The 23,883-nt window shown below is 35.4% G+C and overlaps 1 protein-coding gene across 1 annotated transcript in view; it reads right to left on the bottom strand.

The window, feature by feature from the left end:
- RGL1 (ral guanine nucleotide dissociation stimulator like 1) overlaps window positions 1–23,883 on the bottom strand; it is a 347,473-nt gene that overhangs the window by 293,614 nt on the left and 29,976 nt on the right. The window lies entirely within an intron of this gene.

Raw genomic sequence — 23,883 nt, 5'->3', positions numbered from 1 at the left:
CATAATCAGAACTGGAATTATTTTGAATGGATTTTCTTTCTTTTTATCTCTTTTTGCTGGGTCTTGTTGGTTTTATATATATAAAGAAATGCTAATGATTAATGTGTACTTATCTCATATTCCAACTTCATTGAGTTATTATTTAAATTAATTTCCAATGATTATATAGGGTACTTTAAGTACACAAGCATATCATCTGCATCATTTGATCTGTGATCATTTTGATTCCACTTTGTCTAAGTTAATTCCCTTAAATTCTTCTTCTTAACTTATTGCAATACTTAGCATTTCCAGCACTGTTAAATGATGGTAATGGAGGAAATAGGCACCCTCACTTTATCTTTGATCTTATTGGAAAGCCTCTAGTTTGGGTCCAATATACATAATGTTAGCTTTTCAATTTAAGTAAATATTATTTACTATATTTAAAGAAAGATCCAATAATTCCTATTATTTCTAGCATTTTTAATGAAAACGAGTATTACATATTTTCCAAAAACTTTATTCAGCACCTATATATAGCACTATTGCTATAATCATGTGGCCTTTATTATTTACATTAATATGGTTTATTATATTTGTAGTTTTCCTTATGTTGTACTAACCCTATATTCCTGGTATAAACCCATCATGGTCACAGTATATAATCCTTCTAATATATTGTTCTTGCCTACTTGCTAATATTGTATTTAAAATCTTTTCATCAATTTCATTAGGAATTTTCTTTCTCTAATTTGTCTCTCATTGGCTTAGGTATCAAGACTATATTTGTATAACAGAAATAGCTTTCAAGAGTAATAGCAAACAGTTTATGTAATTCATTTTTTCATTATTTTCTTTTATATCCTTGCCTCTTTGTTCTTCAAGATTAATTTTGATATTTTTCTAGCTTTATAAAAAAATTTTGGTAATTTGATTGATATGGCATTGAATAAATTAATTTAGGAAAAACTGTCATTTTCATTATACTGATTTGGCCTGCCCATTGACAATGTTTTTTCCAATTGTTTAGGTCTCACTTTCTGTATAAAATGCTTTATAATTGTGTTCATATGGGTTCATATGGATTTGTTTTGGTAGGTAGAACCCCAGGTATTTTATATTATCTACTGTTATTTTATTTTATTTTTTTAAAACCCTTACCTTCCGTCTTCAAATCAATACTGTGTGTTGGTTCCAAGGCAGAAGAGTGGTAAGGGCTAGGCAATGGGGGTAAAGTGACTTGCCCAAGGTTGCACAGCTGGGAAGTGTCTGAGGCCAGATTTGAACGTAGGACCTCCCATCTCTAGGCCTGGCTTTCAATCCACTGAGTCACCCAGCTGCCTCCTCTATTATTTTCAATGGGATTTCTCTTTCTTTCTCTCACTGTTGGACTTCATTGATGATATATACAAATTCTGATGATTTATATGGGTTTATTTTTATCTTGCTACTTTGCTAAAGTAGTTCTTTTAATTAGTTTTTTGGTTGATTCTCTGAATTTCTCTATGCATACCATTATATGATTTGCAAAGAGTGATAATTTTGTTTCTTAATTGCCTATTCTAATTTCTTCAATTTCTTTTCAATTATTGCTATAGCAAGTATTTCTAGCATAATAATAAATAGTAATGGTGATAATGGGCATCCTTGCTTTACTCTGATCTTATTAGGAAGGCTTCTAGTTTATCTTTATTACAAATAATGATTGCAAATGGGTTTAGATAGATACCATTTATGATTTTAAGGAACATGTCATTTAATCCAATATTCTCTAATGTTTTTATAGGAAATGGGTGTTGTATTTTGTCAAAAGCTTTTTCTGCATTTATTGAGATAATCATATGGCTTCTGTTGGGTTTATTATTGATATAGTCAATTATCTGATAGTTTTTCTAAAGTTGAACAATCCCTTTATTCCTGGTATAAAATTCACCTAGTCATTGTATATGACCCTACTGATGCATTGCGGTAATCTCTTTGCCAATATTTTCTTTTAAAATTTTTCATCAATATTCATTAGTGTGGAAGAGAGAAATTATAAGGCATGCAAAAGGATAAAAACTGGAGGTTAATCAGCTGTCAATCAAAGAAAGATTCCATTTGGGAAACAGTTGAAGACAAGAGTCAACTGCAATACACACCTTAGCTATACACAGGCCAGAACCATATGTATGGATGGATTAAAGTGAGAAAGAAAAACTACATAGCTCTCTTAGATACTGAAAGGGGATACCAACATAGGAGGTACGGTTTCTATAGCTGGAGCAACAGGACAAATACAACAGGTCCCTGAGCTTAAAAGCACTATGGTCAAATTGGGTCCTCTCTCCATAGATCATACCTTCTTATTAATTCCCTCATGTTCAACCTTTTAGGACAGGATTTTTTGTGTAAGATTCAAGCAACTTTGCAATGTGAAAAATCTGGGAACATTTATTTGCATTTACCCAAGAATTCACTGAAACACTACCCATTGTTATACTTAGAACAACCACAAGAAGAACCAGAGAAAATTAAAATTGTAACATCTATGTATGACATACCAAAAGATATACCACAGGGATGTTTGCAAAACATCAAAATGATGTGGGTAGGATCAAGTCAATTACACCAGTCAGGATTGAGGTCAGGGAAGGAACACCACCTAAGATACCACAATACAAATTGAGTAAAGAAGCAAAAGAAGGAATAACACCTATCATAAATAGTTTGCTAAAACAAGGCATATTGAGACCTACGGTATCTGAATACAATAGCCCATTTCTAGCTATTAAAAAGAACAAGCTAGGGGGCAGCTAGGTAGCTCAGTGGATTGAGAGCCAGGCCTAGAGATGGGAGGTCCTAGGTTCAAATCTGGCCTCAGACACTTCCCAGCTGTGTGACCCTGGACAAGTCACTTGACCCCCATTGCCTAGCCCTTACCATTCTTCTGCCTTGGAGCCAATACACAGTATTGACTCCAAGACGGAAGGTAAGGGTTTTAATTAAAAAAAAAATAGAACAAGCTAAATGAAGATGGCACTCCTGCTTGGAGATTTGTCATGGATCTGAGGGCTGTAAATAATTGTATAAGGAAAAGACACACTATCACACCTTCACTGAATGATATAATAACCCAAATGCCTTCAGAAGCTAGGTGGTACACAGTGTTGGACTTGAGCAATGCTTACTTTACCATACCGTTGCACCCTAATTCTCAAAATATTTTTGCTTTCCAATGGGGACAAACTCGGCTGTGCTATACTAGACTAGTACAAGGATGTTGTGAGTCTGCTTCAATATTTTGTCAACTTTTGCAAAGAGATCTAGTCACCATAACTTTTTTAAACATAGCAAGCAGACTAATACACTATGTGGATGATTTGCTGCTAGCATCGCCTGATCCAAAAACATGTTTGGAGGATTCAAAGAAGTTATTGATAGAGTTTCATAAGAGAGGACATAAAGTTTCAAAAAAGAAAATTCAATGGGTCCTTCCAACAGTAAAATATTTAGGATTTGTCCTGGAGGGGAGCACCAGGAAAATCTCTAATAAAAGAATAGCAGACATACAGAAGCTAGATGTCCCTAGAACTAAGAAAGAACTTAAAGCTTTTCTAAGGGTTGCTGGTTTCTCAGGATAAGTACATAGTAGGATATTCTCATATTTCCAAGTGTTTAACTGATTTTACAAAGAAGGAAATTAAAGAACCATTACAATTGAACAAAGAATATCTACATGCTTTGTCACAGTTGAAAGGAACTATTCTATCAGCTCTGGCTTTGGGAATACCAGATTATAAGAAAGAATTCCACTTGTATGTCGATGAAGTTAAAGGCATCACTTCTGGAATGCTAGCACAGTATTTGGGGTTAGATCTCTAAGGGCCATTGTGTTTTACAGTTCTATCCTCAACTCGGTTGCACAAGGAATGGTGCATTGCCTCAGAAGCATAGTAGCTACAGTTCTGATGGTCAAGAAATCATATGATATAGTACTAGAATGTAAATTGCACGTGTATTCTGCACACCAAATAGAAAAACTGCTATGGTCCCAGAATATGCATTAATTCAATGATGCAAGAATATCTTGGTATGAAGTCATTCTATTAGGCAATGATAACATCACAATTCATAGATGTGCACCATTGAACCCAGTGACTCTGATTCCTGATTTGCCAATGGGTGGAGAAGAATTACATGATTGTGGTCAAATAGTAGAACTCATGCACAAACAAAATGAACACATTATAGACACACCTCTTATCAGTCCAGAAATAGAGTTATACACAGATGGGTCCTCCTATATTCACAATGGGAGAAAATTCACAGGGGCAGCTGTAGTTGACAATGACAGAACACTTTGGCATGCATCATTGCCAAGTCATGTTAGCGCCCAAGGAGCCGAGCTCAAGGCTCTACTCATGGCCTTAGAATTAGTTAGAGGGAAAAGAGCTAATATTTTTCTGGACTCATACTATGCTTTCTCCACTGTACATTGGCCATCATACATATGGAAAAACAGAGGGTATATATAAAACTTCAGCTGGGAAACCAATTGCATATGGCAAACTAATAGACCATATTATAAGTGCTGTAGACCTTCCTAAAGAGGTGGCCATAATCCATTGTAAGGCACATACTCATGGAAAGGACAGAATATCCCTAGGGAATGACAGAGCAGACATAACATGAAAATATGCTGCAAGGTTCGGACTCCACTGTGTGCTGAATTTCTCTCTGATTGAAAGGCGTGATCTCACTGAAGCCTATGACAGAGAAGAAATACAGTATGGAGGAGCAGCTAGGTGCTAAACTAATCAAAGGCATCTGGCTTGCTCGAGGGGGTAAACCTATTCTCCCTAAAAAGCTGTATCAACATCTATGCACCATAATTCACGCAAAAGGACATTACGGAGTGCAAGGGATTCTTGGACAGCACTAGGAATGACACCAAATGCCATTAGAGCTTGTCAGGCATGTGAAACATGCAGAAGATATAATCAAGGACATTTTAAGAACAAAGCATTGGGAGGCAGACCACTCAGCTATATGCCTTTCCAATGTATTCAAATTGATTATATCTACATGCGTAAAGACAAGGGATACAAATATTCATTGGTTATTGTGAATAGACTGACTAGAGGGGTTGAAGCATGTCCATCCAAGAAAAATGACACAGCAATAGTAATTAGATTTCTATTAAAAGAGATAATACCTAGGCATGGCATTCCTGATACCATAGATTCAAACAAAGGATCCCATTTCACTTCCCAAGTTCTACAAGAAATCTACAAGAACTTGGGGATTAAATGCAACTATCATTCCGTTTAATGGCCCCAAAGTTCCGGTCAGGTTGAGCATATAAACAAAGAGTTGAATACACAAATAGGCAAACTCTGTTCAGAAACACACTTAAAATGGACATATGTTATGACTCTTGCTTTGTTCAACATAAGAACTAGACCTAGGGCTGACTTGCATATATGACTATTTGAAATGCTATATGGTCAGCCACTTTGGCATGGTACGACAGTAAAACCACCATACTTGTCCATGTTAAAAGGGCAATGTGTACTTCATGAATATTTAAAACAGATACAAGGTAGACTAGATGAACTAAGGAAACTGGGCTTGCTTGTGCAAAGAATACCACTAGATTTTTCATTGCATAAGATAAAAGCAGGAGATAAGGTATATGTCAAGAACTTTCATAGAAAATCTCCTACAGAACCAAGATGGATCAGACCAACATCGGTCATAATAACAACTCCAACATCTATAAAGTTTGATCAAAGAGATCCATGGTTCCATGCTTCACATGTAAAATTGCATCACACACATAATGTTGAGTAGCCCTAGGAAAATAATCAACAATCAATAACAGTCCCTATAGAAAACAAAGGAAAGCACACATGAGGGTACCTATCAACAGATGGTACAGACAAGAGAGCATTGTACATGTTAAAATGATAACAGGAAAGCACCCCTGAAGCAAATAAAACAGCTTCAAAAAGAAATATAGCCAGTAACACAGACAAAAGGAAAATATGCATTTAAAATTTTAACTCCATAGAAATGTCTCTACATATTTTACACAAACTCTCTGCCTACAATAGTAACAGCAAAAGAAAGTAACAAAACTATTTCAAATGAAAACATACTCCAAGCCAAATGAATTACATTATATCCAAATTCTATCTCCAAGACATAACTAAAGACAACATGCAATAAGTCTCCTTGTGAAAAATTCAAACATCAAAATGATAAAAAAACTTCAAATTCATATTCTCAACAAAATTCTAAGAACTTATACACTATACTTCTTACTTCCACTCATGAAGATGAACACATGTAATGCTTACTTTCACACATGAATAATAACTGATGAATTCTGACAAGCACTCATGAAGAACTCATAGCTTACTTCCATGCACCATGAAAATTTCAATCTTACATACATGCACATGTAAAAACCTTAAATGCATGCATGTTCCTGATTATTCTAGTATATTCCTGATTGTTCCAGTTTGTTCCGGAATTGAAGAACACAGGACTACAATCAAGATCAACAGCAGTCAAGAGTGGCATTCTGACCAGATGACGAAAGACACAGAGTTTCTACAATCAACATTTAAGGACATGGAAGGATTTTGAAAGTTTGGACTTGTGATCATGAGGTTATGTAAGAATGTGACATACATGTTAACGTCACATATATACATACACATGCTACACTAAAATATAATGTAGGAAGATATCTCATGGAATGGGTAAGTATACAACATATGCATAGTAGCAAAACACAAAAGTCACACTGATATATAAATTTCTGTGGAAAATTCAAAGATATTTCTTATCTGCATGAATTTGCACAGAAATCTAGAACAAAGTATTATGGATGTACATATGTAAATCTGTAGAAATACAACCTATGTACACATGTAAATACTAATGTACTAACAAACTGACTATATTAGAATAATTTATTAATGTTCTAATGACTAACTATAGGGACAGCTTAGAGAATTTGTTCAAAGTCTTAGGGAAGTAGGGACAGATATAAAACTACTTAAATATAGAAGTTAGATCACATTATGATTTTAGGTTAGCAATTGTTAGTAATAAAAAATTTTATTTAGTTGAATTTATAGACATTAGGAGATAAGACAGCTGCATAGTCAAAATGCTGTTGAAATTGTTGGAATTGTTTAAAATTGTTACATGAGTTATTATGTCAAAACTATATTTCATGTAAAATCCCTATTACCTAAGTCATTTTCCTATACCCAAAACTTAGCATAGAACTAGATAGACAGAATAGCTGAGATAAGTTTAGGATTTGTTATTTGGGGAGGGTAAAGGAATATTTAATATAGTACAGGGTTAAGAATTAGATAGAAATATAACCAAATGTATCCGAAAGTTAAGTATCATTTAAAAATGCAGGTTGCATTTTTTAAGACGAAAAGGGAGGATTTGTGGAAGAGAGAAATTATAAGGCATGCAAAAGGACAGAGGCTGGAGGTTGATCAGCTGTCAATCAAAGGAAGATTCCATTTGGACTGTTACTGGGAAACAGTTGAAGGCAAGAGCCAACTGCTGACTGATTTCTGGGCTTCTTGACGGATGGTGGTGACTTTGAAGGAAGAAGCTGGGTTTATCTCTGGGACTTGGGATAATCAAGTTGGAGGTGGCCTGGCTGATTTGAAGGCAGAAGGACAATAGTCCATACATCTTTCTCTGACTTGCTCTGTTTCAAGTTAGTGACTGAATTGCCATTTCTCTCAATATCCTCCAACCTAAGGCTCACTGTAGATAATAGGGAAACCTCCAATCCTCTTACCACCATTCTCTACCCTTTCCTGTCTTCCACAAATAAACCCCTTACTTTAGATAAAAGAAGATAAGTACTATATCATTTGAAACATCATAGCTCACCCTGAGTGACTTAGAAGGAGGCTGAAGAAGAAAGGGGCAGGGGAAGAAAAGGGAGGTTGAAGAAGAAGCTGGAAGAGGGAGGAAGGGAGGTATAGAGGGAGGAGGATAGGCAAAGGAAGATAGCTACCTGATTTATTAATTGTCAAATACCCATCAAATATACCCCTCACAATATTATCTATTACATTAGGAAGATTGGACTATAGTTTTTTCCTCTTTTTTTTTCTTCCAGGTTTGAGCATCAGCACCATATTTTTGTCATTAAAAGGTTTTAGTAAAATTCCCTCTTCATCTATGTTCCCAAATACTTTAAATAGTATTGGAGTATACTATTCTTTAAATGTTTGTTAGAATTCACTTGTGTTCCATTTGATCCTAGAAATTTTTTCTCAAGGAATTCATTAATGGTTTGTTCAATTTTTAATTCTGAGATGGAGTAGTTTAAGTATTCTATGTCCTCTTCTGTTAATTTGGGCAATTTATATGTCTTTAAATATTCACAAATCTACACAAAAATCTACACAAAAAAATTTTGTGTAGATTGTCATATTTACTGATATATAGTTGTTCTGGTGTAATATTTGGCATATAGTTATTGTCATAATATTTAAATTTCTTTTTCATTAGTTGTTAATTTGCCTTTTTCTTTTATTAATAACTGATAATTTGGTTTTCTTCTTTCTTTTTTAAATCAAATTAGCCAATGGTGTATATTTTATTTTTTGTTTATTTCTTCACAAAACAAGTTCCTTGTCTTATTTATTAGTTCAATGATTTTCTTCTTTTCCGTTTTATTCAAGTATCCCTTGATTTTCAGGGTTTCCAATTTGGTGTTTAATTGGGGATTTTTAATTTGTTCTTTTTCTAATTCTTTTAGTTGCATACCCAATTCATTGATCTGTTCTTTCTCTATTGATGTAAGCATTTCAAAATATAAATTTCCCCCTAACTACTGCTTTGGCTGCATCCCATAAATTTTGGTATGTTGTCTCCTCATTGCTATTCTCTTTAATGAAATTTTGATTGTTTCTATGATTTGTTCTTTGATCCACTCTTTTTTAAAGACTAATCAATTTTTGGCCTTTCTTTCTGCTGCCCTTTGTTGAATGTAATTTTTATTGCATTATGATCTGACAAGGATACATTAAACATTTCTGTTTTGTATTTGGTTATGAGGTTTTTATGGTCACATTTTTGTGACAGTGCCATGTTTTTAGAAAAAAAATGTAATATTCCTTTCTATTCCCATTAAGTTTTCTTAATGGTTTATCATAGCAAATTTTTCTATAATTTTATTTACTTCTTTAACTTCTTAACTGTTTATTTTTTATTGGATTTATCTATTCTGAGAGGGGAAGGTTAAGGTCTCTCACAAATATAGTTTTATTGTCTATTTCCTCCTATACTTTATGTAATTTCTCCTTTAGGTATTTGGATGCTTTGTCATTTGGTACATATATGTTTACTACTGATATTGTTTTATTGTCTACTGTCTTTTTTATCAAGATGTATTTTCCTCCCTTATCTCTACTAATTAGATCAATTTTTTTTATTTGCCTGAAATCATGATTGCTACCCCTACCTTTTTTACATTAGCTGAAGCATAATAAATTCTGCTCCAGTCCCTTACCTTTACTCTGTGTTGTGGAAAGCTTATATTAATCTTTATACCCTTTTGGCACCCCAAAATTTTCCTTTCTTTTCCTTTAAAGTCAAAGGAAAAAAGTTTGATTTTAAGGTTGAAGCTATGAACTTATTTCTCCCCCTCTTGATGATGCTAGGTAAAGACAAATTCTTGGATGGTGAAGTAATTAACTGAGCTAGGCATAGCCATGTGGGGAAAAGTACATATGACTGTAAGGTCATTCTAAACAACATGTGGTGCATCTAGAAGACTGGCCTCTTGTACAGACTGAGGTTGGAGTCTTCCCATCCTTATGAAAGGGATGCCATGAAGAGCATAAATTGGTGGAGGGGAGAGGAAATCATTCTTTTCCATCTGAATCACAGATTGAGGAAGTATGTAGAATGGCTTGGGGGAAATGCAGCTAGGAGAGTCATTTGCCACAAGTGTCTGGTTTCTTTCTCTGGCCTTCTTTTAATTATTTAATAAATAATTTTAAATTAAGCTATGGTCTCAAGAGAATTTTAATCACAACAGTATGTCTTTCTGCTTTAAATGTACTTTTTATTGACAACATTTTGTGGGATTCGATTTCTAATCCACTCTGGAATCTTCTTCCATTTTGTGGGTGAATTCATCCCATTTACATACATAGTTATGCTTACTAACTATAAAAGATGAGAGAAAAGATGGAAGCAAGATCGGTAAACTAAAATGAATACTACACTATGGTATTATACTAGAAGCATAATATCAAGCATGCTAAAGCACAGTGTCCCACACTTCTTTGGAAATCTTAAACTTTTCTAAAAGTCACTACAATGAAAATTAGTTCAAATCAGTAAGCCCTTATTAAAAGATAAATAATTAAAAATTTTTTAATTTTACTATATGTCATGCATTCTGCTAAGTGCTAGGAATATGATACCAACAAAAAGAAAAACAGCCCTCAAGAAGCTTACATTCTAATTGGGCACTTTAATATCTGAAAGGAAGATTTAAAAAGGGGCAAGATGAGAAAAGGTATACACACAAAAGTATAATCAATAACATTCAGAGTCAGGAGTAGAGCCTGGAAAGGAATGAAGGCATAGCTGACCTAGGCATTTTTCTGAAAATGAAAGTTCTGGGAAGAATCAGCCAGTCAGAGGAAGGGGCCTCAGGATGAAGTTTATACTTTAAGTGTATGTAGTCCAGGAATGAAGTAAACTTGAAGGGTGAGGAGGCTTCTGTGACATGATAGAAAGTCCAGAAAGTTAGAAGTAGAGTTTGAAGAGGAATGAAGACATGGCTAGCCTGGGTGTTTTTCCTAAAATTGAAGTTCTATGGGATGACATATCTTCCTCTGAAAACTTTCAAAAGAACAATTGCTTTGTAAACTCTCATCTTGTCCACTGAAATAATACATTAAGTATTACTGAGTAATTCTGGGTTCATGATTCATATATCTTACATTTGTATATGTTCATATATATTCCAATTTCTCTCACTGTCCCTTGGTTTTTTTTTAACAAGTGATCCTGGAGGGAAGCTGGCTGGCTCAGTGGATTGAGAGCCAGGCCCAGATGGGAGAGATGGGAGGTCCTCTGTTCAAATCTGGTCTCAGACACTACCTAGCTATGTGACCCTGGGCAAGTCACTTTACCCCCATTGCCTAGCCCTTACCACTCTTCTGCCTTAGAACCAATACACAGTACTGATTCCAAGATGGAAGGTAAGGGTTTAAAAAGAAAGTGATCCTGATTAATGTTTCTTGGCAAGTGCTTTCAATACTTTCTTTTTTTTTTGCCAACTTTTTGCCAACAAGTAATTTTTTTCATATTGTTACAATGTTAGAGTTGAAAGGAGGAAACCCAAGTGTTGATGATACAGATGGGTGATCAGGTAATTTGAGCAACCTGATCTGTTAGGGTATTCCCCACCCCACCCCAGTCAGAGAGCAAAATGGCTACTCTCTGCCTTGGGCTAGAGCACTTTGGTGGGTAGCCCCTGTGGCAACATAGAAAACACATTGGGAGAAGGAGACAGTTGGTTGGCTAGGAATTTTTCTGAACCTAGCCTCTCCCAAAAATGTTCCTTTCTGCACAGAAAAGCTGCTGGAAAGAGAGAGTATAACAGATGATCCAGGAGTTTTGACTTACCTGGGTCTGAGAAAGCTCTCTCCCAGATCTAAAACCTCCACCCACCAACCTTCCCTCTTCTTTCTTCAAAGATCGGACTGCTTATTATGAACAACGGCTATTTATTTGGGATAGGAAAACAAGGGTGAGGTTAGGGAAGAGGTCAAACAGGGGTTCCCTAGACGAAAAGCACAGACTGATGGTAGGTCCTTTTGGCTTCAGCTAGCAGCCGGGACTGGTCTGGAAGCTTTCTCTATTTTCTTGATTCTCCTATGCTGGCTAACCTAATCTAAATTAAAGAGGCAGCCAATGTCTTTAGGTGTAGCTTCAGGAGTGTCTCAGCCTGCCCTTTAGGGTAAAACCCTCTCAGGCAGCTGAATGTCCAGTCAGTCCACACAGGTCTTGAATTAACAGAGACTGGATCAGTAAACAGTCACAGTGGGTTTCAGATATCACATGAAAATCCTCAGGAAATGGTGGGTTTTCCAATCCTGAAGTGGGAATAGGAGCTGTTTCACTCCAGGGTTCAGAACTGAACTGAACTCAAGAGTTTGTTGGTCTCCCAGAAGACCCCCTGCTATGGACCATTACAACTGCCCCTGTCTGTCATCCTTCTTCCCCTGCATTCCATCTCATCTCTGTATATAGAATTCTCCTTATGAGTTTAACTACAATTAGCCTAGTAGTGCTGAATTTTGCATTTTTCTTTTAAGAGTTTTTGAATTCTATTTGGGTACTGTTGCCTTTTTTTTCAAGTAGTAACTTTTGTTTAACTACACCTTCATTTTCAAATATGTTCCTACCCCTTTCCTTTCTAGAAAACTATCACTTATAATAAAGAATTAAAAAGAGAAATGGAAAAAACATTGATACTTATTTTGGCCAATTCTGGGAAGCTTTCTTTGACAATTTCTTGGAATATTATGTGCAGATTCCTTTGGTTCTCTAAATTCTGAAACTTCTGCCACATGGTCTATCCTCCAAATCTATCATTTAATTTCCAGTTCTTTGGATAATATGGTAATTTTCTGAGTCCAGATTCTTCTAATTCCTCTCCATTGGTAATATTTCTGTTTTCTTTTGTTGTGTCAGTTGCTAATTACTTCTAAGTATTTTTTAACAGTTTGTATTATGGACTCCATATTGGTCATTTAAAATTTTATTTTTCCCAATATTTTATTTAACAATTTTAAGGAAGAAAGTAATGTCATCGATGGCAGGAAATTAGAATATAGGTCACCAATTTCACCTTGGTTCTTAGGTCTTACAAGGTCCTGGAATGATTTGCTTGGATTACAATTCACATGATAATGGTTAAAAGGAATATTTTCATCCTAACTTTAGGAGTAGACTAAATTTCTAGACACATAAATAAAGACAATGCTTTCAAGCTTCTCTAGATCACTGGCTGGATCTGAAACTCAAAGTTAATAACAGTTTCAAGAGGCTATCAGCTTAAAGATCTGATATAATTCTTCCCAAAAGTTTGAATTTTCCAACCATTCAGAGATGTTTCCTCTGGTTAGTTAAGGACCAGAACTTGTAGATATGAAGAAATGACCAAAATTACTGCATGTTTTCAAGGAGGACATGAATCAAGGGGTTCAATGGGTATAATTAATATGTATTTCTAAATATAACACCTGTATAAATTTAACAATTTTTTAGTGAAAACAAAGTTCAAATCAGTCAACAAAAGTAAGACATAAAAAATCTATTTCAAATGACAGTGAATACTGAGCAGCAATTAATATAATAATGTAATATAATATGCACAAATGAGGTAAAAATTTGAATTAGGTTATATTGAATTGCAAAGTGGATACAATCTGCCATTGCCTTATAACTAACTACCCATTGGTGCACTCTCATTACCCATCATAGTAGTCATGGTTAGATGGTTAGTCATGGTACTCGTTTTATTCAACCATAAAGTATATAAACTCCAAGTTAAATAATTTTTGTTTAGAAGTTAATGTATCAAGATAACTACTATATTTCTTTTAAAAAAAACAAACCCTTTTACCTTCGTTCTTAACTTTAATTCTAAAACAAAAGAGTGGCAAGATCTAGACAATCAGGGTTGCCTAAGGTCACACAGCTAGGAAATATCTAAGGTTAGATTTGAAATTAGGTCCTCCCTACTCCAAGCTTCTCATTGGATCCTTCTGTGTCTTTCTAGCTGACCTCTGCTATATTTCTCAATATCATTCACTTTTGTAAGAAAAATCTAATCAGATGGTTTCCAAAATCATGGAACTTTAAGAAATTTTAAATAATTTGAGAAGAGTTTTAATTAGTCAAAATTTTCAACAATTAATTTTTTCTTTAGTATTTTGTCTGGGAGGCACAGAAAGCTGGAACTGCTCTGAGAATCCTTTCAAATCAAGATTAAAGTAGTGCCTCAAAATGAATATTGGAGTAATTTTTTTGGCTGTTGCAGGAGCCATTTTAGATTACCATATTTTTTGGATAGGATGGAGATGAGAACTGGACCTGTAATTTCATTGGTATAAGGAGCTTTCAGGTCAGGATAATCCCTCTATTATTGAAGAAAAAAGATCCCCTCCCTCCCCAATTGATGATAATGAAGATACAGAAGAAAGAAAAACAGCAATTGTCAAATTTAAAAGTTCTGAGTCACTCCCCAATATCTGATGCCTCTGTCATTTGTGAGTACAAGTCTCAGTCTTCATTCATTAGCAGTCCTGATCAGGAAGAGAAAATTATAGATTTGGCCAATCACTGTATCATTGACAAGGACCTCTATTCAGCCAAAGAAGTTGATAATATTTTTCTTAGGAAAATGACATCCCGTAATAGGATGGAGGACAGTGGGGTTGGAGGCACTGGGGTGAAGAAGAAATGGACAAAAAAGGATCCTAGTGAACAAGAGGCTATGGAGAAAGGAGTGAAGGATAAGGAACCGAAACCAAAGAGGAACCCAGAAAGGCTAAAGTGCCTAAAGAGCAAAAAGAGCTGAAACAAAAGGAGGCTGTTAGAATCTAGGAAACTGAGAGAGCCCCAAATGTCCAAGGATCCTAAAGAAAAAAGGGGCAGCACAGATTCTGCACAAAAGGTGAAAACCAAGAAGGCCAGCAAAGAGCAAGGACCAACTCCAGTAGAGAAGAGGAAGAAAGGAAAAAGGAAAAATGATATATCAGTGGAAAGCCAACAGCTGGATCAAAGCCTATTAAGTCCATCTCTACAGAACATAGAGAAATCCACTGAGTCTGCTAACAGCTAGAAACAGCGTTCAGGAGGACAAGTGAAGACAGTATAATGAAGATTTGGGACTTCAAAATGGTGGATGATGATGTGGAAACAATTGTAGTTCTAGGGGCTGGTCGCATCTCAGCACTCTCCACTTTCACACTGGCCTGGCAAGCAGTGGTATGATCACCCTAGAAACAAGACCTAGGGTATCTCACTTCCAGATTTCTTTCTCTCAGTTCTGTTTTTATAATTGCCCCTTGAGAGAGGAAACCCACTGTATTCCCAAACATCTTATTCCACTTTCCTATAGCTCTTGATAGAGCCTAATACATTCCTTTGGGTGGGGATTAGGACATGGATATTTGCAGATGTTAGTAATCACCCTGTTATCTATTTCTTTAGAATCCCTAAAAAACATGCTGCTACTCTGTTAAGAGAGGCTCATTTTAGACGGGTGGTCCTAGGTTCAAATCTGGCCTCAGACACTTCCCAGCTGTGTGACCCTGGGCAAGTCACTTAACCCCCATTGCCTAGCCTTTACCACTCTTCTGCCTTGGAGCCAATACATAGTATTGACTCCAAGACAGAAGGTAAGGGTTTTAAAAAATAAAAAATTTTAAAAAATTAAAAAAAAAAAGAGAGGCTCATTTTATCTAACATGCTGTGAATAACCATTTCCATTACAATTATTCCTGACAAATTCTTACTCCCACCATTTGAACTTACTTATAGACAGGACTGTCTGCAACCTTAAATAGTCCATCATTTCCCACAAGAACATTTTGGCATGCTCTAGAGGAGTGTCTTAGATTATAATTCATTAATGTCCTTGTTTTAGAAGAATAAGATAAAAAAAAAATTAATCCTGTGTCTCACTTTTCTTAAGTGACTCTTCTCAAGGTCAAACCCAAGTTTTCTAACTCTAAGACCAGTGCTTTCTGATGTACATTTTTGTCCACCTTTAATAATTTATTTATGCCTTTTTTTTTTACTACAGGAAGTAAATTTAGTTAGTATTCATTCACATTTTTTCATACTCTTGCTCTCTCATATTAATTTTAGAGGTAAACCCATTGATTAGCCTTGCCTTTATCCAGGCTCTATTTCTCCCTTCCTGCCTGTCACAGTTCTGCACATATTATGGGTTTTTCCCCCTTCTTTTTATTTTTTTTTCTCAATTACATGTAGACACAGTTTTTGACAACTGTTTTCTGATATTTCCTGATATAGATTCTCTCCTTCCTTCCCTCCTCCCCTCCTCCCCCAAGGGGAAATAGTCTGGTATAGGTTATATCACTGCTTTCATTCTGTATGTATCAACTAATATTTTTATTTAATTTTATTTAATTAGTTGATTTAGAACATTTTTCCTTGGTTACAAGAATCATATTCTTCCCCCCCACACACACTTCCCATTAGCCGATGAACAATTCTACTGGGTTTTACATGTGTCCTTGATCAAAACCCATTTTCATGTTGTTGATATTTGCACTAGGATGATCATTTAGAATCTACATCCCCAATAATATCCCCATTGACCCATGTAATCAAGCAGTTGTTTTTCTTCTGTATTTTTACTCCCACAGTTTTTCCAATGAATGTGGATAGTATTCTTTCTCATAAATCCCTCTGAGTTGTTCTGGATCACTGTACTGCCACAAATGGAGAAGTCCATTACATTCAAGTATATCTATCTCTGTGTATAATGTTCTCCTGGTTCTGCTCCTCTCTCTCTGCATCAATTCCTGGAGGTCATTCCAGTTCACATGGAATTCCTCCAATTCATTATTCCTTTGAGCACAATAGTATTCCATCACCAACATATACCACAATTTGTTCAGCCATTCCCCAATTGGAGGGTATCCCTTCATTTTCTAATTTTTTGCCACCAAAAAGAGTTCAGCTATGAAAATTCTTGTACAAGTCTTTTTCCTTATTATCTCTTTGGGGTACAAATCCACCAGTACTATGGCTGAGTCAAAGGACAGATAGTCTTTTAGTGCCCTTTGGGCTTAGTTCCAAATTGCCCTCAAGAATGGTTGGATCAACTCACAACTCCACCAGCAATGCATTAATTTTAATCCCAACTTTGCCACATTCCCTCCAACATTCATTACTTTCCTTTGCTCTCATATTAGCCAATCTGTTAGGTGTGAGATGATACCTCAGAGTTGTTGCATCTCTCTGATTATAAGTGATTTAGAACACTTTTTCATGTGCTTATTAATAGTTTTGATTTCTTTATCTGAAAATTGCCTATTCATGTCCCTTGTCCATTTATCAATTGGGGAATGGTTTCATTTTTTGTACAATTGAGTTATCTCTTTATGAATTTGAGTAATTAGACCTTTGTCAGAGGTTTTTGTTATGAAGGTTTTTTTTCCAATTTGTTGTTTCCCTTCAGATTTTGGTTGCATTGGTTTTGTTTGTACAAAACCTTTTTAATTTAATATAATCAAAATTATTTATTTTATATTTTGTAATTTGTTCTAACTCTTGCTTGGTCTTAAAATCTTTCCTTTCCCAAAGATCTGACATGTATACTATCTGTGTTCACCTAATTTACTTATAGTTTCCTTCTTTATATTCAAATCATTCACCCATTCCGAGTTTATCTTGGTGTAGGGTGTGAGATGTTGATCCAAACCTGTCTTCCAATTTTCCCAGCAGTTTTTATAAAAAAGTGGGTTTTGGTCCCCCAAACTGGGATCTTTGGGTTTATCATAGACTGTCTTGCTGAGGTCACTTACCCCAAGTCTATTCCACTGATCCTCCCTTCTGTCTCTTAACCAGTACCATATTGTTTTGATGACCACTGCTTTATAATATACTTTGAGATCTGGTACTACAAGGCCATCTTCCTTCACATTTTTTTCATCATTTCCCTGGATATCCTTGATCTTTTGTTCTTCCTAATGAACTTTGTTATGGTTTTTTTCTAATTTAGTAAAAAAAGTTTTTTGGTAGTTCGGTGTGAATAGCACTAATTAAGTTAGTTTGGATAGGATTGTCATCTTTACTATGTTAGCTTATCCTACCCATGAGCAATTAATGTTTTCCAATTATTTAGATCTAGTTTTAATTGTGTGGAGAGTGTTTTGTAGTTGTGTTCATATAGTTCCTGTCTTGGTAGATAGATTCCTAAGTATTTTATATTGTCTAGGGTGATTTTAAATGGAATTTCTCTAATTCTTGCTGCTGAGATGTGTTGGAAATATATAGAAATGCTGTTTGATGACTTATGTGGGTTTATTTTATATACTGCAACTTTGCTAAAGTTGATTATTTTGACTAGCTTTTTAGTTGATTCTAGGATTCTTTAAGTAATATCATCTACAAAGAGTGATAGCTTGATCTCCTCATTGCCTATTTTAATACCTTCAATTTCTTTTTCTTCTCTAATTGCTACTCCAGTGTTTCTAATACAATGTTAAATAACAGAGTTGATAATGGGCATCCTTATTTCACTCCTGATCTTATTGGGAAGGCTTCTAGTTTATGCCCATTGAAGATGATGTTTGCTTATGGTTTTAGATATATACTGTCTATTATTTTTAGGAAAGGCCCTTCTATTACTATACTTTCTGGCATTTTCAATAGGAATGAGTGTTTATTTTGTCAAAGGCTTTTTCTGCATTTATTGAGATAATCATGTGATTTTTGTTGGTTTGCTTGTTGATATGGTCAATTATGTGGATAGTTTTCTTCATATTGAACCATCCTTGCATTCCTGGTATAAATCCTACTTGATCATAATGAATATCTCGTGATCACTTGCTGGAATCTTTTTGCTAATATTCTATTTAAAATTTTGCATTTATGTTCATTAAGGAGATTGGTCTATCGTTTTCTTTGTTTTTGACCCACCTGGCTTTGGAATCAGTACCATATTTGTGTCATAAAAGGAATTTGGTAGAACTCCTTTGCTTATTCTGTCAAATAGTTTGTATAATATTGGGATTAGTTGTTCTTTGAATGTTTGATAGAATTCATTTGTGAATTCATCTGGACCTGGGGATTTTTTCTTAGGGAGTTCTTTGATGGCTTGTTCAATTTCTTTTTCTGATATGAGGTTATTTAGGTATTCTATTTCTTCCTCTATTAATCTAGGCAATTTGTATTTTTGTAAATATTCATCCATATCACATAGATTACCATATTTATTGCCATATAATTGGGCATAATAGTTTTTAATGATTTCCTCAATTTCCTCTTCATTAGAGATGAGGTCTCCCTTTTCATCTTTGATACTGATCATTTGGTTTTCTTCTTTCCTTTTTAAAATTAGATTGACCAGTACTTTGTCTATTTTATTTGTTTTTTCAAAATACAGGTTCTAGTCTTATTTATTCAATCAATAGTTCTTTTACTTTCAATTTTATTAATTTCTCCTTTAATTTTTAGGATCTCTAATTTAGTTTTTATCTGAGGATTTTTAATTTGTTTGCTTTCTAGTTTTTTAATTTGCTTGCCCAATTCATTGACCTCTACTCTCCCTAATTTGTCAATATATGAACTCAAGGATATAAATTTCCCCCTAAGTACTGCTTTGGCTGCTTCCCATAGATTTTGAAAGAATGTTTCATCATTGTCATTTTCTTCAATAAAAGTATTGTTTCTATGATTTATTCTTTAAGCAATTTTGGAGAATTATATTATTTAATTTCCAATTAATTTTTGATTTGCCTCTCCATGCACCCTTACTAATTATTATTTGTATTACATTGTGATCTGAAAAGTTTACATTTATTATTTCTGCACTTTTGCACTTGTTTGCAATGTTTTAATGCCCTAGTACATGATCCAATATTTGTGAATGTACTATGTGCTGCTGAAAAGATGTATTCCTTTTTGTCCCTATTTATTTTTCTCCACATATCTACTAACTATTTTTTTCTAAGATTTCATTCACTTCTCTTACCTCTTTCTTATTTATTTTTTGGTTTGATTTATCTAGTTCTGACAGAGGAAGGTTCAGGTCCCCCAGTAGTATAGTTTTTCTGTCTGTTTCATCCTTGAGCTCCACTAGTTTCTCCTTTAAAAATGTGGAAGCTGTGTCATTTGGTGCATACATGTTGATTACTGATATTTCCTCATTGTCTATTCTGTCTTTTATCAGGATGTAATTACCTTCCCTATCTCTTTTAACTAGATATGTTTTTACTTTGGTTTTGTCAGATATCATGATTGCAACTCCTGTCTTCTTTTTCTCAGTTGATGCCCAATAGATTTTGCTACATTTGCTTACCTTTACCCTATGTGTGTCTTCCTTCCTCATGTGCGTTTCTTAGACAATTTCATAGACAACTATGGTAGAATTTTGGTTTCTAATCCACCACTCTGCTATTCGCTTGTGTTTTATGGGTAAGTTCATTCCATTCACATTCAGAGTTTTGATTACCAGTTGTGTATTTCCCAACATTTTGATTTCTACTTCTATTCCTGCCCTTTCTTCTTTCACTATCTCTTTCTACACCAGGGTTTTGTTTTTAATCAGTCCCCTCTAATTCCCACCCTTATTTTACTTCCCTTTCTACCCCCCCACCTTGTTATTCCCCTCTTATTTTCTTTATGGTCTTTTTAAACTACACCCCACCCTCTCCCTCCCTTGTATTGCTTCTCTCCCCACCAGTCTCTTTGTTACCCTTCTTCTTCCCTATAGGGTGCAAATCAATTCTCTTCCCCAATGCATTTGATTGTTTTTCCCTCTTTGAGTCAATTTCAATGCATGTAAGAATTAAGTACTTCCTGTCTCTAACCTCTTTACCCTTCCAGTGTATTAGTGTTCTCCCCCACTCCCACCATAAGCTTCTTTATGACATGTAAATTTAACCCATTTTGTCTCTTTTCCCATTTCTCTTAGTATTAACTTCTTTTTTACCTCTAGTTTTATATCTATATATGTATATATATTTATGCATACATATATCTGTATACATATTTATATCTTGGCATTTCATCCTATACAATTTGTCACTGTTCCCTCTAAGTATAATTCTTCTAGCTACCCAGGTAATAATAACAATTTTTAAAAGTTACCAATATCCTTTTCTTGTAGGGATACATATCATTTTAACTTATTAGGTACCTTTTTAAAAAGTATTTTTTTGTTTTTTTTCCCCTTCCTTAATTACCTTTTGGTGATTCTCTTGAGTTCTGTGTTTGGGCATCAAATTTTCTGTTCAAGTCTAGTTTTTTCTTTACAAATGCTTAGAAGTTTTCTATTTTATTAAATGACCATGCTTTCCCCTACAAGAATATAGTTTTGCTCAGTACTTGATTCTTGGTTATAGACGTAGTTCCCTTGATTTCTGGAATATCATATTCCATGCCTTTCGGTCCTTCAGTGTAGATGCAGCCAGATTCCATGTTATCCTCACTGTAGTTCCATGGTGTCTAAATTACTTCTTCCTAGCAGCTTGTAATATTTTTCCTTGGTCTTGTAGTTCTTGAATTTGGCTATAACATTCCTGGGTGTTGTCAGTTGGGGATTAAGTGCAGGAGGTGATCTGTGGATTCTTTCAATCTCCACTTTTCCCTCTTGCTCTAGAATGTCAGGGAAGTTTTCTTGGATTTCCTGTAGAATGATGTGTCGAGGGTTATTCTTTTGTCATGATCTTACAGCAGTCCAATGATTCTTAAATTGTCTCTCCTGGACCTGTTTTCTAAATCTTCCATTTTGTGGATGAGGTGTTTCATATTTTCCTCAAATTTTTCATTCTTTTGATTTTGTTTTATAGTTTCCTGCTGCCTTGTGAAGTAGTTTGCTTCTAGTTGTTGGATTCTAGTTTTTAAAGACTGAATTTCATCCCTGGATTTTTGGTCATCCTTCTCCTTCTGGTCTGATTTTCTTTGGAGGTCATCTTTCATCTCCTTTGCCTCATTTTCAAACTGATTAATTTTGGCTTTCAAGACAGTATTTTCTGTTTCCAGATGATTTATTTTGCTTTTTAAGTCCTTTTCCCAGTTGTCTTCAGCCTTTATTAATTGTTTTTTGAATTGTATTTTGAGTTCTTCCAAAGCCTGTGTCCAATTGCTGGAGTTTCTGTGTTTTTGCTCGGTGTTCCTTGATCCTCCTCTGTTTCATTTGTTCTTTGTTCATTGCCTGGACAGAAGCTGTTGATTGTAATTTTTTCCTTTTTTCTGTTGTTTACTCATATTTCCCCCTTCTTTCCTTCCTGTAGTGGCCTGTAGTCTTGTTCCTCTCATTATGTGCTGAATCTGTGGGTTTGGGCTATTCTGTCCTGAAGGGGCTCTTTCTCTGTTAGTCAGATCTTCCCTGGCTGACAGCAGAAGCTGAAAAGGAACTGGGCTTCCTACCCTGTTGTCAAGGTTGTTGCCTGTAGTTTGTTGCAGCTTTTCCCCTTGGGTCTTAGTCAGCAAGGCTCTCACATCAGTCTGTTGGGGAGGGGTGTTGGAGCTTCCCTGCCCTCTGAAGGCTTCTTAATTGCCCTGTTGATGAGATTGAGCCAGGGCGGAAGAGTTGATCTGCAAAGCTGGATGTTCCCTGAGGCCAAAACCTCCAGAACTGGGGGGTGGGGGAGGACAAGATGGAGCATCTTGGTCGCAACTGAGCTGCCTGCTCTGCACTTTTCCTCCAGCTACCTCTACGCTGTCTATGTTCTACACCCTGAGCCTGGCACAGCTTTTATGGCAAGGTACTCCCTTTGAGCTAGCACACTTGCCTGCCCAGAGATTCCAGCCACAGCTGGAGGCTCAGTGCTATAGGTGGGGGAGGGGTCCTGGGACCTTTCTTCTTTCTTCCCCTTAAATCCAAGTGTTCTTGAATTCAGAATTTTTTTTGGGGGGTGTACCTTTTAAGTTGGGTCCAGGGAGAGGGTTCCCTAGCTCTGTCCTGTTGTTAGATTTGGTTTCAGTCCCCTCAAAGCATTGTGTTTTTGATTGGTGAGGAAGGGTTTACAGAGGTCTGAGCTGTTGCTGTCTCTAAGTCACCATCTTAACTCCCTGAAGCTAGATGGAATGGGCAGATGAGAACAAATTGTTCCAATAGTCACAGAGGCAGCTGAAGCAGGCACTGCGGGGAGCTTCCAGCTTGATCAGAATTCAAAGATGATAGGACTATACTCTGCATCCCAGGCTGTAACCAACTTTTTCTCTTGCCACTGGACTTTGATGATACTTTAGAGAATTTGCAGATACATCCAAATAGACTTTTCCTTCAGCACACAGGTTATCAAAGAAATGTTTCCAGGGTTCAAAGGGATCAATCAACATAGCATTTTAAATACAAGCTATTTGCTTAGTGCTGTGCTAGGGGATAGGGATAGAAAGACAAAAAGCAAAACCTCTATCCTCAAAGAGTTTGTATTCAATCAGGGGAAATAATACAGTTAGGTACAAACAGATAAAATACAAGGTAATTTCAATGGGTGGAGAAGCATTATTATTTAGGAGCTGATGGGATCAGCCAAGGATTCATTTAAGAGTTAACACCTGATCTGAGCTTTGAAGGAGATTAGGGATTCCAAGAAGGAGAGGTGAGCAAGTACAGCATTCATGGCAAGGTAGCTGGCCTATGTCACATTATGTTCTTAATAAATGTGATTTACATTAAAAAAAAAAACTGGACAAAACCAGCAAGGGGATGGTTATCTTAACTCAGTGAGAATACTTCTCTCCTGGAAGCATTGACTTTAGAATAACTTCAGTCAACTATGGTAACATTATTTAGAAAGGTTTTTAGGACTGTCTGAGGTAACCTGGCTATACCCTCTGAGTGATCTATACAATATCAAGCAAGTTTTGGAACAAAACATGATAAGGAAGTGGCTGATAGAAAAATAAAATGTGTTGGTCAACTAGAAGAGAGATGGCAAGTAGATTACTCTAACAAAAAAATAATTAGATTATGTTGAATTAGTCTATTTTACTAAGTTAGTAATTAATTTCATTTATTTTAAATATGTAACCAATGCAATTGTATGCAACAGTCATCCTCTCCCCCACAGCCCTCCTTTATAAAAAAAAAAATTAAAATTAGCAAACTACTATGTCTGACCA

This window comes from Monodelphis domestica, chromosome 2 (assembly GCF_027887165.1).
Source record: "Monodelphis domestica isolate mMonDom1 chromosome 2, mMonDom1.pri, whole genome shotgun sequence".
Classification (NCBI taxonomy): Eukaryota; Metazoa; Chordata; class Mammalia; order Didelphimorphia; family Didelphidae; genus Monodelphis; species Monodelphis domestica.
The sequence above is the reverse complement of the archived record's forward strand: the minus strand, read 5'-3'. Positions and strand labels throughout refer to the sequence as shown.